Here is a 13,606-nt window from a genome sequence, read left to right as displayed (position 1 = left end):
AACTGTTCAGTTTTTATTCTTTCCGAAGTTTTGTGTACTCTACGTTTGTCTAGTTTTCTGTATACGTTTTGCTCAGTGCCGTAACAAACTCCGTCGGGGCCCCCACGCAGAACTGGAAATTGCGCCCCCTTTAAAAAATTACTAAATGCAACATGTGTAACAAATACCTATATGTGTTACAGTCCAGTAAATGAACGTAAAATATGGCGATACCGTGTAATTTTCAGTGTCACCACCGAAGTGGTCAACTCAAGACTTTTACGAGTTATTTATGAGTAAAAATGTTTATTGTTCAACAAAAAACACGTTGTTAGGCGATTTTTCGTAATTAGTTCGAAGAGTAAGTATTTGATCGAACAGAATATTGTTAGCAAAAATGTATCTAGCTTATAAAAAATGAAACAAAAATGAAGTCTATCGACCCAGTAAAAGAAAAGTTGTAGCTTATGAAAACTTTTTCTTATTCGTCAAATTTCAAATCGAATATTTCAACGTGAAATAACCAAAAAATGAAATACTTTTCGGGGAAACTCATTAGAACTTTTTTAAAGTGTTTAAAGAAGCTTTATCTTTTTCAAAAGTTTCTAGCATCAAAACTAAGCCAGTTACGCTTAATATACAGTTAGTCCCATTTTTTGGTAAAAAAATTGTGAAAATTTCCCCCTATTTAGCACCCCAAACGAAACTAAACATTATCGCCTTACCAATTACCTAACTTTTTTATATGACCTGTAAGTTTCAACGGTTCAAAATGCTTATTTTTAAAAGGGTTCTAGTTGAAAGGGCTTGAACGAGTCACTAATCACGAGTAGATGCAAATTTAAAACAGACATATCTTAACCAATTTTTGTCTTAGAAGAAAAACAAAATAAAGCCAAAATATTTATAAAAGCGAGATCTACATTTCTTTACTCTTTGAGATTTTTCGTATCACTAACACTTACTTTTTAAGTTATTTTTAAAAAAGGTATTTTTCCAAAATAAAAAAACTTTTTTTACTATATATATAATAATATGTTCATTTACTTTCAAAATAACACAATGGAAATACACTTAATAATTCAATACATATAAAAAATATAAATATAGATATAAGTATAAATAATATGAGTAATATATATATATATATATATATATATATATATATATATATATATATATATATATATATATATATATACATATATATATATGAATTTATCATGAACATACTGTACAAGTTATAAGCAAATAAATAAACAAAAGAAATTCCTTGAAGAACCAAAGGTTGTGCACAGGGATTATTCACATTTATTTAGCTCAAATTATCTGTTGACAATACTTTATGACATAGACCAATCAACAAAATAAAAATAAAAACCCAGAAAAAGTTTTGCTTGATTTGAATAATCATAACAATTATAAAAATATTGCATCCAGAGTTTCAGTTTCCTCATACTTAAGAAATCTGCTAAAAATTGTTTTGACAAAACTAAATGAATTAATTTTTCTGATATAGGTTTTATACATGTCTGGTAAACAATTAAATATTTTGGGTACGAAGTATGTACAATTATGTTTCCCAATAGATTTTTGTGAATTAGAAATTTTAACATAGTCGTGATGTTTTCTTCTAGTGTTATAAGAATGATCTAAGGATTTTAATATATGTTTATTCCTGTATGTTAATAAAATTATGTGTAATTGATACAATTTTCTAATACTAAATACGTCGGCTTCTCGGTAAAGTAGTTCTGACGGGTATATATTTGACTTATTTAGCAGTATTTTCAGAAATCTCCGTTGCAGTATTTCAAGTTTCGTTAAATGTGAAGCATGTGTACCACCCCATGCCAAAATGGCATATCTAATACGAGATTCAATCAATGAATAATAAATAGTTTTTAAGTAAGACAAATTTAGAATATTGCTGAGATAAAGAAATTTATATAATAACATTCTTAAAGTTCTGCACACCATATCTATGTGGACATCCCATCTTAAGTGACAGTCAATATACACACCTAAATATTTTATGTTGTTTTTTCTACTTATTTGTATACAGTGAGCACGTAAAGGTTGGAATAAATTGATTTTCTCGAGAATAGACAATTTTGGAAAAAAATCCCGAAACTGGTCGATTTTTATTTTTAAGTTACGATTTTTTGACATAAGTATATATTATACTAGTGACGTCACCCATTTGGGCGTGATAACGTCATCAATGATTTTTTTAAATAAAAATAGGGGTCGTGTGACAGCGCATTTGAAAGGTAATTCAATTATCTATTTAGTAATATAAACATTAACATAATTATTTATACAGGGTGTTCAAACAAAAATTTTTTAATTAAATTTATTGACATAAAAAGAAGAATCTGTGTAATTTATTTAATTCACAATACATTTTACTGCTATCAGAAAACAGGAAAAAATGTTTATTTGATAAATAAAAAATATTGTTTTTTGCAAATTTAATATTAAAGCAGCCACCCACCCGCCTCTTGACAATTTGAGCATTTAATTTAAGCGAAAAGCAATGATTTTTTTCAAATAAACATTTTTTCTGTTTTCCGAGAGCAGTAAAATGTATTTTGAATTAAATAAATTACACATATTATTCTTCTTTTATGTCAATAACTTTAATTCAAAAAACATTTTTTTAGACACTCTGTATAAACAATTATGTTAATGTTTATACTACTGAATAGAGAATTGAATTACCTTTCAAATGAGCTATCACACGACCCCTATTCTCATTTAAAAAAATCATCGATGACGTCATCACGCTCAAATGGGTGACGTCACTAATATGATATAAAGTCGAACCCGCTTATTGGAATAGCCTTCGTGCCAAGCAAAAGTATTCTTATAACCGTGATATTCTAATAACCGATTATTGGTGGCTAGTAGAAACGTTTCGGAACCTCAAATTTCTATTCCTTAAAGCGGTATATTCCTATAAGAGGTATTCTATTAAGCGGGTTCGACTGTATATGCTAAAAAGTCGTAATTTAAAAATAAAAATTGACTTGTTTCGGGATTTTTTTCCAAAGTTGTCCATTCTCGAGAAAATGAATTTGTTCCAACCTTTACGTGCTCACTGTATGTGTATTAATATTTCTGATATCTAATTCCGTGAAAGCCGGTAAATTTTTTTTTTTTTTTTTTTATTAAAGAAAAGTTACCGCATCCACCAACAGGTTATTAGCGGCATTACTAGATAAACAAAGGTTAACAATGATTTTTAACAAATAACAAATAGCTAGATTTGGTACAAAAATATTGATTTAGATTAGATAGTAAGTCTTTCACTGGACAGTTTTCTCCTGATAAAGCTGGTAGGGTGTTTGGTAGATTGTTTATTGAACGTTCACTTTGATATTTTGGACCCTCAAATGACCAATCACTTTTTGTAAAAAAAAAAAAAAAACGTTTTGAGATCACTACATACACACTTGCGCACTAATTCAGATTCCGCACTTGATTGCTGCTTTACGAGTACTTCTGTCTGCCTCTTCATTGCCGATAATTCCTATATGTGATGGGATCCATATAAATTTCGGAGTCGTGTTGGTTTCTTGTGCAAGTTGTAGTCCAGTTTTTATTAGTTTCTCTAAAGGACTTTTAGGATACAGATGCTGTATTGCAAGGAGAGAGTTGGGCGAGTCGGTGAGAAACAGAAATACTTAAGAGGTTTGCATGTTTTAGGGCACGATTCAGAGCAAATAGTTCGTTGAAAGTAAAAAGGAGAATATAACAATAGATAGAAACCAGCTGCTAATCTATGATGACTGTGATGCATCACTTTCTAATCCGGAGCTCACCTCTCCAAGATGAGCAAGTATTTTTTTATTCAAGTTGGTCAGCCTTGTTTTTATTGATCTTTCTTTTAAGTAGGGACGGATTTTCTTTAACATGTCACTGAGACCTCTCAAATCAGAAGTGAAGTCATTGATTTTGATTATGGGGTTCGATAAGCCAGCTATGCTCTCTAGGAGGATGAATAATTGATCACAGTTCAGCGGAAATGGTGGTTCGTGATTATTGATAAAGGTTCTGGCTGGATGTAACATGCTAAAAATGGATACATTCGAATGCGTTGTTTCTTCAAGTTTAGATGTCTTTGGTTTCTTTCGAGTTGCTGTAGGTTTTGGTACTACAAATGGGTTTTTTTGAAGTGCAATATCGGTTTCTGGAGAGGCGACTTCACTTATAGAGCGTTTTAAATGAGTTTCTTTGTTTTCGGTCACTTCTGTATTTACATTTGGAAATTTTGACTCAGTATGTTGTGAAAAGGTACTTTGGTGTGATGATGTGGTTGGAGCTTGATTAGATTCAGACGTTTCAGGTTGGTTATTTGTACTGGTAAGGGTTTGCGTAGGAATTGATGCTGTTACTGTTTCTGCAGCCGAATCGGCTACAGTTGTAGTCTTTGAAGTTATAGAACTTTGTGGAGTTTGTTGTGTCGCAGATATATTTTTAGGTTCGGTGCAGGCTGCTGCCACGTGTCCTGGTTTTTTGCATTTGAAGCAGGCGTTTCCATCTTGAGAAATGAATATTGTGTAGTTTGTGTTTTCGAATGCTATTGTTACGGCGCTTGGGATGGTTAAATTGTGAGGGTTAACATATACTTGCCGTCGAAAGCTTAGGATATGGCTATACTCGGGAAGATTTGCACCGATTTTTAGAAATGTTATGGGAGATACAAGATGTAGACCGATTTTTTGCAGTTCTTTTTCAAGGACATAGTGTGGAATGGACGGGCATACTTGTGACATAACAATTCTTTCGGCAGGTGTTATAAGTCGTCTAGCCTTTAAAAGTTCTCCTCGGATAGTGATTTGGCCATGCTTATCTAAAAACTCATCTAGGATATTTTTGTTCGCAAGATAAATGCAAACTCGTTTGTTGGAAAGGCGGGAGGCGAAAATGATATTTTTAGGTTGAATGATGTTACCAAGAGGGATTAGGTAGTCATGAAGTGGAGTATTTTCGATTGAACTAAAGACTAGTGCTAGCTGTCTAGACGGAAATTTAAATTGATTTGTCACTGCTGAGTAGCTTTTCGGTGAAATTTGGTTTTGTTGAGATTGTTGATCCATGCTTGCTTCGGTGGATATCATTTTAGAAGAACAGGTATCACCCGCAAGAGTGAGTGGGGCCCTGTCCCCCTATTGGGAAAACCGACTCCAGTTTTGTCAGTATAAATCGCAATAAAATTGAAAATGTGTTTAAAATGTTACTGGTATATACAATTATTGTATATTATAATACAATGAAATATTTATTATTTCAAAAATTTACGTGAAAAGTCGATAATATGCCATATATCACTTACTGCTTTTTTGTTATGTACCACTGTCACAAAAACTTAACTTGTATATAAATAAACTTTTATTTATATTTACTTGTTAAAACGATACATTTTCTGTTAATTGCTTTTTGATAACTACCTAGCTCGTCTTCGATACGATGTTAACGGTACGAAGGTTCAAACTCTTCTCTCAAAAGCCGGTAAATTATTTTTATAAATTGAAAACGGTATAAAATAAGTTTTGTCAAAATTAACAGTAAGTAATCTTTCATTCAGCCGTTCTAGTACCCTAAGCCAAGCCGCACACCAAAGAAACATGAAACGAAAAACATGAAACATGAAACGAAAAACATGTTTCATGAAACTAAAACACTGCTAAACAAATCTCAAAGTCCGCCTACCAATGAAATGAGTGTGATTCATGCTCATGACACATTTTTATTTTCGGAGAGTTTCATAAATGGCCGGACGTATATTTGCTTAGCAGTGGTTTATTTCCATGAAACGTAATTTACGTTTCATGTTTCTTTGATGTGCGGTCGGGCTAACAGTTTCTCTTTCTGCTAAAATTTTTAGTTCGTCCCAAGAATTACTGGTGTAGAGAATAACTGTATCGTCAGCAAAACAAACAATCTTGCCATTTATTTCCATTCCTGCCAAGGCATTTATATAAATAGTAAACAGTAAGGGACCTAATATAGTACATATTGGGTCCACCATAATAAGGTACACCATATTGAACATTTTTTTCGGCGCTTAGTTTGTCATTAATTTTGACCAATTGTGTTCGATTATTTAAATAACTTTGTAATAGTATGTGTGGTGCACCTCTAATTCCAAGATCCTCCAAAGTTTCCAATAGCTGTTGATGACTGACAGTGTCAAATGCCTTGGCTAAATCCAGAAAAATAGCTAAAGTAGGAGAACTTTTATCAAACATTTTATATAAATAATCAGTAACAGACGTAATCGCATCGGTAGTAGAATATCCCTTCCTAAAACCATATTGGTTTGCTGATAGCAGATTAAATTTTATGAGATATTTACTTAATCGTTCTGACAAGGCTTTTTCAAATATCTTAGCAAGACTGGTAATAAGCGATATAGGCCGAAAATTTTGTACTAAATTTTTGTCACCCTTTTTGAATATGGGTATAATTACCGATTTTTTAAAAAGTTTAGGACATATAGCTTGTTCGAAAATTTTATTTATTTATTTTTTTTATTGAGAAATTTTCCGCATCCACCTAGAGGTGATTAGCGGGAATACAGTGTAGGTATAATTACAGTATGTATCTAAAATTAAGAATACAGTGTAGGTATAAAATTCCAGTAACTTAGATTCTATAATATAGCCCTATACATTTTAAATAGTTTGCGATATTGTCATAGTAACCATCTGTGCTCAAGAGTTTGTTGATGTTGTTAGGAATGTTGAATCTGATTCGTTCATTTGTAAAAAGTGGACAGTCAGTTAAAAAATGTTTTACATTATTTATTTCGTCACATATTTCACATTTAGGGGGATCATCTCTTGTAAACAGGTGAGAGTGCGTGTATCTTGTGTGACCTATACGCAGGCGTGTGATAACAGTTTGAAGTTTTCGGGTTCGTATTCTCGATAGCCGCGGGTAAACATTATCCTTGATTGTTCTTAAAGATGTCTGTGAATGTTTCCATTCTTGGTTACACTTACACGTGATTGAATTTCTAAAATACGATTTTATGTCACCCGCGAGATTTCGACACTCCGTTACCTCTGTTTCAACACTTTCCGACACTTTACGGGCGCACTGATCTGCTGCTTCGTTTCCATCAATACCAATATGAGATGGGATCCATATGAAGGTAATGCGTCTGGAATTTTCTTGAGCCTCTTCTAATTCAGATTTCACCATTTTCTCTAGGGGGCTTTTAGGATACACATGATTTAAAGTTTGTAAAGCACCGAGTGAATCGCTTAGGATCAAGCATTTTGGTATTTTGTTTTTGTTGACATGTTCAAGGGCTTTGAGTATTGCATAAAGTTCGGCAGAAAAAATACTGAAATATTGAGGAAGTCTAAAATTATATTGATTGTTAGGGGTTACATATGCAGCACCTACTCCTATATTACATTTTGATGCATCTGTGTATATCTTGTAGCAATTATCTCCATGTTTGGCTATGATTGAATTAAGTTTATTTTTAAAAACAGCTGGATTTGTTGAGTGCTTGTTAAATACAGTAAGATTATAATTTATTTGTGTCATATTAGTTTTCCAAGGAGGGGGAAGGTCCAATTTTATTATTAATATATCTGGAAAGTTTACTTCTAAATATCTTAGATAAAATCGAATTCTCTCATAGAAAGGTTTGTGTGAAATAGGTCTATTTTGAGACGTATATTTATTATTGAATGTATTATCAAAAAGAGGTGTGTTTGGATTTGAAGCTATAGAAGTTGCATGAGTTAATGTTAAATAAATGCGACGGTGGAATAAAGAAGGTTCTCCGGTTTCACTATACAAACTCTCTACCGGCGTTGTTCTAAATGCTCCCAGGGCAAGTCTTAATGCTGCATTGTGTATACTATCTAAGGGTTTTAGTGTTGTCTCGGACGCAGATATGTACGCAATGGAGCCATAGTCAATTTTATATCTAACTAAAGCTTTATATAGGCTAATTAGGGTATCATAATCAGAGCCCCAGTCCCTGTTAGATAATGTTCTTAATAAATTTAATCTTTTATTGCAAGATGCGACTAGTTGATTTATATGTTTTTTCCAAGACAGTTTTTGATCCAACCACATTCCCATAAATTTTACGTCTGTTTTAAACGATAGTTGAATTATAAAATTTCAATACTCGTGTGTTAAAATCGTGTTTATTGGTGAATACCATTCCCACTGTTTTGGAAACAGAAAATTTAAATCCCGTGCTATGGGACCATTCTTCTAGTTGTTGTAGAAAATGTTGTAATGATTTCGACATTAGGGAGGGGTTTTTGCCTTTGATGTAAACTACTAAATCATCTGCATAAACGCGAGCTTTCAGAGGTTTTTGCAAATTTTTAATTATATCATTTATAGCGACTAAGAATAGTGTTGGGCTAATTATTGATCCTTGAGGAGTCCCATTTTCTTCAATATATTCTTCTGAATGTGAATTTTGAACCCTTACTCGAAATGATCTGTACCGCAAAAAGTTTTTAATAAATTCTAGACAATTACCTCGAATATTCCATGAGTGCAGTTTTTTCAAAATATTATACCCCCAGCACGTGTTGAATGCTTTCTTTAAATCAAAAAATATTGCTATACAGTGTTGTCGAATTGCTAGAGTTTCCTGAATATCGCTCTCTAGGTCTAGAATATTATCTATGCCTGATCGGTTTTGTCTAAAACCATTTTGTTCATGTATCAGTAGATTTGACTTTTCAAGTGTCCAGGTGAGCCGTGCATTGACAATTTTTTCTAGTAATTTTCCCATGGAGCATATCAAAGTTATAGGCCTATAGGACTCGAGATCTAGACGGGGACTTTGAGGCTTAAGAAATGGAAGCACAATAGCCTTAGTCCAAATTGTGGGGTACTGGTATTGTTGCCATATGAGGTTGAATATCTGTAGCATTACCATTATGGCTGAATTTGGAAGCTGTTTCAGAAAAATAAATGAAATATCATCTGGGCCAGGACTAGAATCCTTCAAATCTATAAGTGAGTCATTCAGTTCATGAAAAGTTAGCGGGAGATTTAGAGGATTGTGGCTAATTTCGTATGAAAATGTATTATAATTTTCGAGTTGTATTTTGTTTTCAAGAAAGGTGGGGTCGAAGCTTTCATTGGAAGATATTTTTTTATAATTCAGTGCCAATGTGCTGGAAATTTCTGTTGGTGATGTAATGATTTGGTTATTTACTTTCAGGCTGGATATTGCGGGTGATTGGTGGAAACCGGAAATTTTGCGTATTTTTTTCCAAACTTCACTTATTGGCTAGAACTGTTTATATTGGAAATATATTTCATCCAACTGGCTTTTTTGGCATGTTTAATTAATAGTTGAGTTTTGGACTTAAGTCTTTTGTACTTTATTTTGTTCTCTATATTATTTTTTTGTACCTATTGAAAACTTTTTTACTTGCCCGAATTGCTTCACTACAGTCACGATTCCACCATGGTACGGGTAAATGCTTTTTTGGTGTTTTAGTTTTACCTATAAACTGTTCTGCACTTTGTATAATGATATTATTGAAGTCATCTAGAGTATCATTGACGTTACTTTTTACAATAAATTTCTCCATGGCTTTATCGAAGTAGTTTTTAAATTCTGTCCAGTTTGCCGACTCCGTTTTCCATTTGGGTAGAAACTCATAAGGCGATTGTTGCCTAGAGAGATTCCTTATAAGAATGGGATGATGGTCGCTACTGTATGTATATGATAAGACTTCCCATAAGAGTTGGGGTGACAACGCTGGGTCACAAAGACTTAAATCAATTGGAGATGAATTTCCAGTCTGAATATTAAAACGTGTAGGAGTCCCATCATTGAGCAAGTTAAGCTGTAAGTCAGATATTAACTTTTCCAGTAATTTACCTCTGGTATCAGTACGGACAGACCTCCAAATGCTATTGTGTGCATTGAAGTCACCAAGTAAAATACGAGTTGGAATTTGTTCGATAAGGTTATTTATATCGTCAAAAGTTAATATTGCACTTGATGGTAGGTAAATGTTACAAATGTAGAGTGTCGAGGGCGCTGAAAGTTTTATTACTACTGCTTAGAGGATGGTTTTTACAGGAAATAGGCTTGCTACGTATGATTTTTTTACCAAAGTGGCAACCCCACCAGAAGAATAATTACTATTACTTTTTATGTCATTTCTAAAACAATTGAACTGCTTAGAATTGTAATTTGTGTTTGGACTAAGGTTAGTTTCTTGTATGCAAATTATTTCTGGACAATATTCTGATTGAATGATTTGAAGCATGGGTAAACGATGGAACAGTCCATCAATATTCCGCTGTAATATAGAGTTGAAAATAAGGCATCGGAGGAGGATAATTCACTGTCAGGGATATCTTTACCTAGATAATGATTCAATTTATTTTTAAGTCGGGTGAAGTGATGTTTCGTAGTTTTATCTGAAAGTATGGGTAAGATATGGTTAATAGGTTTATTAAACAGGGGAAATCGGTTGTGTATTCCTTGATAATTGCTATGGGTGAATTGTTACCTTGGGTATTTTCAATTAGCATCATTAGCTGATCATAGTTTAATAGAAGTGTTGTGGAATTTTTATTCATGAAAAATTTAAGTGAGTCAGGAGTAGGTGCTGTGCGCTTAGGTTTTTTGGGCTTTTGGATGTTGGTTTGATGTGGTGTTTGAGGGAGAGAAAACGTTGGATTATTAATATTCAGATTTTCGATAGGAGGAGATAACGTTTCGTCAATACGAAATTGAAGAGGGTTTTTGAATATTTATGCTGTTTGGATCACCGTCTTCAGCTTGATGTGATTGGGAACCATTATCGGTGGCAGAGTGGGAGATTAGCGTTGAAGTAGGGTTCTGTAAAGTTGAATTTTGGGCTGAGTGGGAGGTATTGTATTGTTGGTGTTTGAGCATTTGCTTGATATATGGCCAGTTTGTTTACATGCGTAGCATGTAAGATTATCTTGAGATATGAAAATTCTGTAGGCGACGCTTTCGTAATTTATAACAATAGAATCTGGAATCATGATACTATGTGAGCTGACAAATACTTGTCTTCTGAAGCTTTTTATGTGGCTGTATTTAGGTAAAGAAGCACCGATTCTTAAAAAGGTTATGGGGGAGACGAGATTTAGGCCCATTTCTTTCAATTCTCGGACGAGAACATCGTGAGGGATTGTTGGGCAGACACTGGATAATACTAATCTTTCTGCTGGAGTTATAAGTCGTCTAGCTCGTACGGTTTCTCCTTGTACTTGTATAGAACAATATTTCTCCATAAAGTTATCTACGGTGAGTTTGCTACTTAGGTACATACATATTCTGTTATTGGATAAACGAGAAGAAAATAAAATATTTTTTGGATTTATTAGGGTGCCTAACGGAATCAAGTAATCTTGAATAGGGGCATTGTTTATGGCACTAAATATTATTCCCTGTTCTTTCGTTGGAAAAAATTCTGCTGAGAAGTAGCTCAGCTGTAAGATTTACTCATTGGAGAGACATTCTGTATAGTAACATCGGCAGACATATCCAATAATTATTTTTACGCAGCCACATAAAAGTAATACCTCTCTGTGCCAGCAAAAAACAATACTGGTTGTTGTTAATTATTGATAAATTTTGGTTATATACGGTAAATAAAACCATATGAAAAACCAATAATACCAGTTCAGGATGCGACTTTAGGTTTGACTAATGTTATAATTAAAGACCGGATTATATGTTCTTGTTTTGACTGAAATATGTGCATATATATGTCTGAAATATGAGTAAAATATGTTGAAAATATTCCCTATAAATTTAAAATATGTTCCAAATATGTGGAATATGTGAAAAACATTTTAAAGTAACAAGAAGATATGCAATAAAAATGTAAAAAAGTTTTATTAAATAACGGTAAGTATCTACATATGTTGAAAAAATTAATCTAAATATACCAATCCTATTACCTATATAATATACCAACCCTAGTACCTATTACTATTACTTCCGTTTCTACATTTTTTTCCTTCTTGTAAAAAACAATTCACAATCAAATGTTTTTTTAATATTTTCAATAGTAAAATTATGTCGCCTATCCGTTAGTAGTAATTTGTATGTTGAAAAGCTTCGTTCAACATCAACTGATGTGATTGGTGCAAATTTTAAAACATTAACAATCTCCTCATTTAAATTGATATTAACATCAAAATCGCCACAAAGAATTTGGTTTGCTTTCTGTAATAATTTTAAATCACTATTTTCTGTAAAACTTCAATACATTTTTTATTTATTGATTGTCCAATTTTTACATAAACGTTCTCAACGTTTTCCTTAAATTTCTGAATTAAATAATTAAGAGACTCTTGTAGTGGAAGCGATTCAGTTTCAAGATTGAGGATGGTTTTATAAACAAATTCATAATTTGATTTAATAAAACAAAGCTCATTGTGCAGTGACCTGTTTTCTAAAATTGATTTGCATTTTGAAATCGCACCAATATATGTTTCTTCAAAACTTAAAAGTAGGTAGTTCTTTTATAGAGAGAAAATGTTCCGCATAAAAACAGACAGCTTTTAACCATGTTCCCCATCTTGTGATTATAGGCTCCGGTGGCAAGGGGTTTGAAGAAATTTGGTAATTTTTCTTTGTATATCTGAATCCTTAAAAGCGATTTTAAAAATATTTTCTTCACGTTGCTAATTAAACTATTATTTGTAGGAAATGAATTTCGAATTTTTTCTGCCACTCTGTTTAAACCATGCACCAAACACGTCACATGAATTAAATTGGGATATAAAACTTTTAGTTGTTGGCCAGCTTTGACCATGTATGACGCAGCATCGGAAACCTTAATCAAGATTTTATTAGTTGGAACAATGTCAGACGTATCTCTGTGACGATTCTTGTGACATCAACAACAATTTCGCTAAAATTTGTTAAAAATATGCCAAAATATGTCAAACGGTCGAAAATATGTTCAAACCATCCAAATATGTTAAAAAAACGAAAATATTCTAAATATGTAAAATTAAATTAGTGTCAAACGCCTTTAATTATCATAATTCGTCCACATCCTGAAGCGTTTGATTGTATCTTTGATGGTTATCGATATGCAAAAAACATATAATCCGGTCTTTAATTATAATATTAAAACTTACAGTCTTAAATGCTGTTGGTTCACTTTGATTGTAATTAACACTTTCGATATTCGTGAGTAAACACAAAATATCAAGAGCCGAGACACACAACTTGTTCTACTTATTTATCAGGGCCGAACTCCATTTTATTTATTAATAAACTTATAGGATCTACAATGATATTTGCAACTATTTTTAGTATGTCTGCAGAAATGTTATCTATGCCAGGAGATTTATTAGGTTTTAAGGAATGAATAATATTATGGATTTCTGCGTTAGTTACAGGTTCTAAGAAGAATGTACGATTGCATGTAAATTTTGGAGAAACGGGAGATTGTTGTATTTTAATCTTTTCGGCGAACTCATTTCCTACATTGGAAAAATATTCATTAAAAATATTGCTAATGTTAGATCTATCAGTAACTAACTCATTTTTTCTATTTAAGATACTTTTTATTTCATTTGTTGTTGAATTATTATTATTCAACTTTTTGATTGT

The 13,606-nt window shown here is 32.5% G+C and overlaps 1 protein-coding gene across 2 annotated transcripts in view; it reads left to right on the top strand.

Moving 5' to 3' along the window:
• The window catches only part of LOC114343996 (lachesin-like), a 455,602-nt gene that overhangs the window by 316,979 nt on the left and 125,017 nt on the right, over positions 1 to 13,606 (top strand). The window lies entirely within an intron of this gene.

Source organism: Diabrotica virgifera, chromosome 10 (genome assembly GCF_917563875.1).
Source record: "Diabrotica virgifera virgifera chromosome 10, PGI_DIABVI_V3a".
Classification (NCBI taxonomy): Eukaryota; Metazoa; Arthropoda; class Insecta; order Coleoptera; family Chrysomelidae; genus Diabrotica; species Diabrotica virgifera.
Note: the sequence above shows the minus strand (reverse complement) of the source record. Positions and strands in the feature narration are given on the sequence as shown.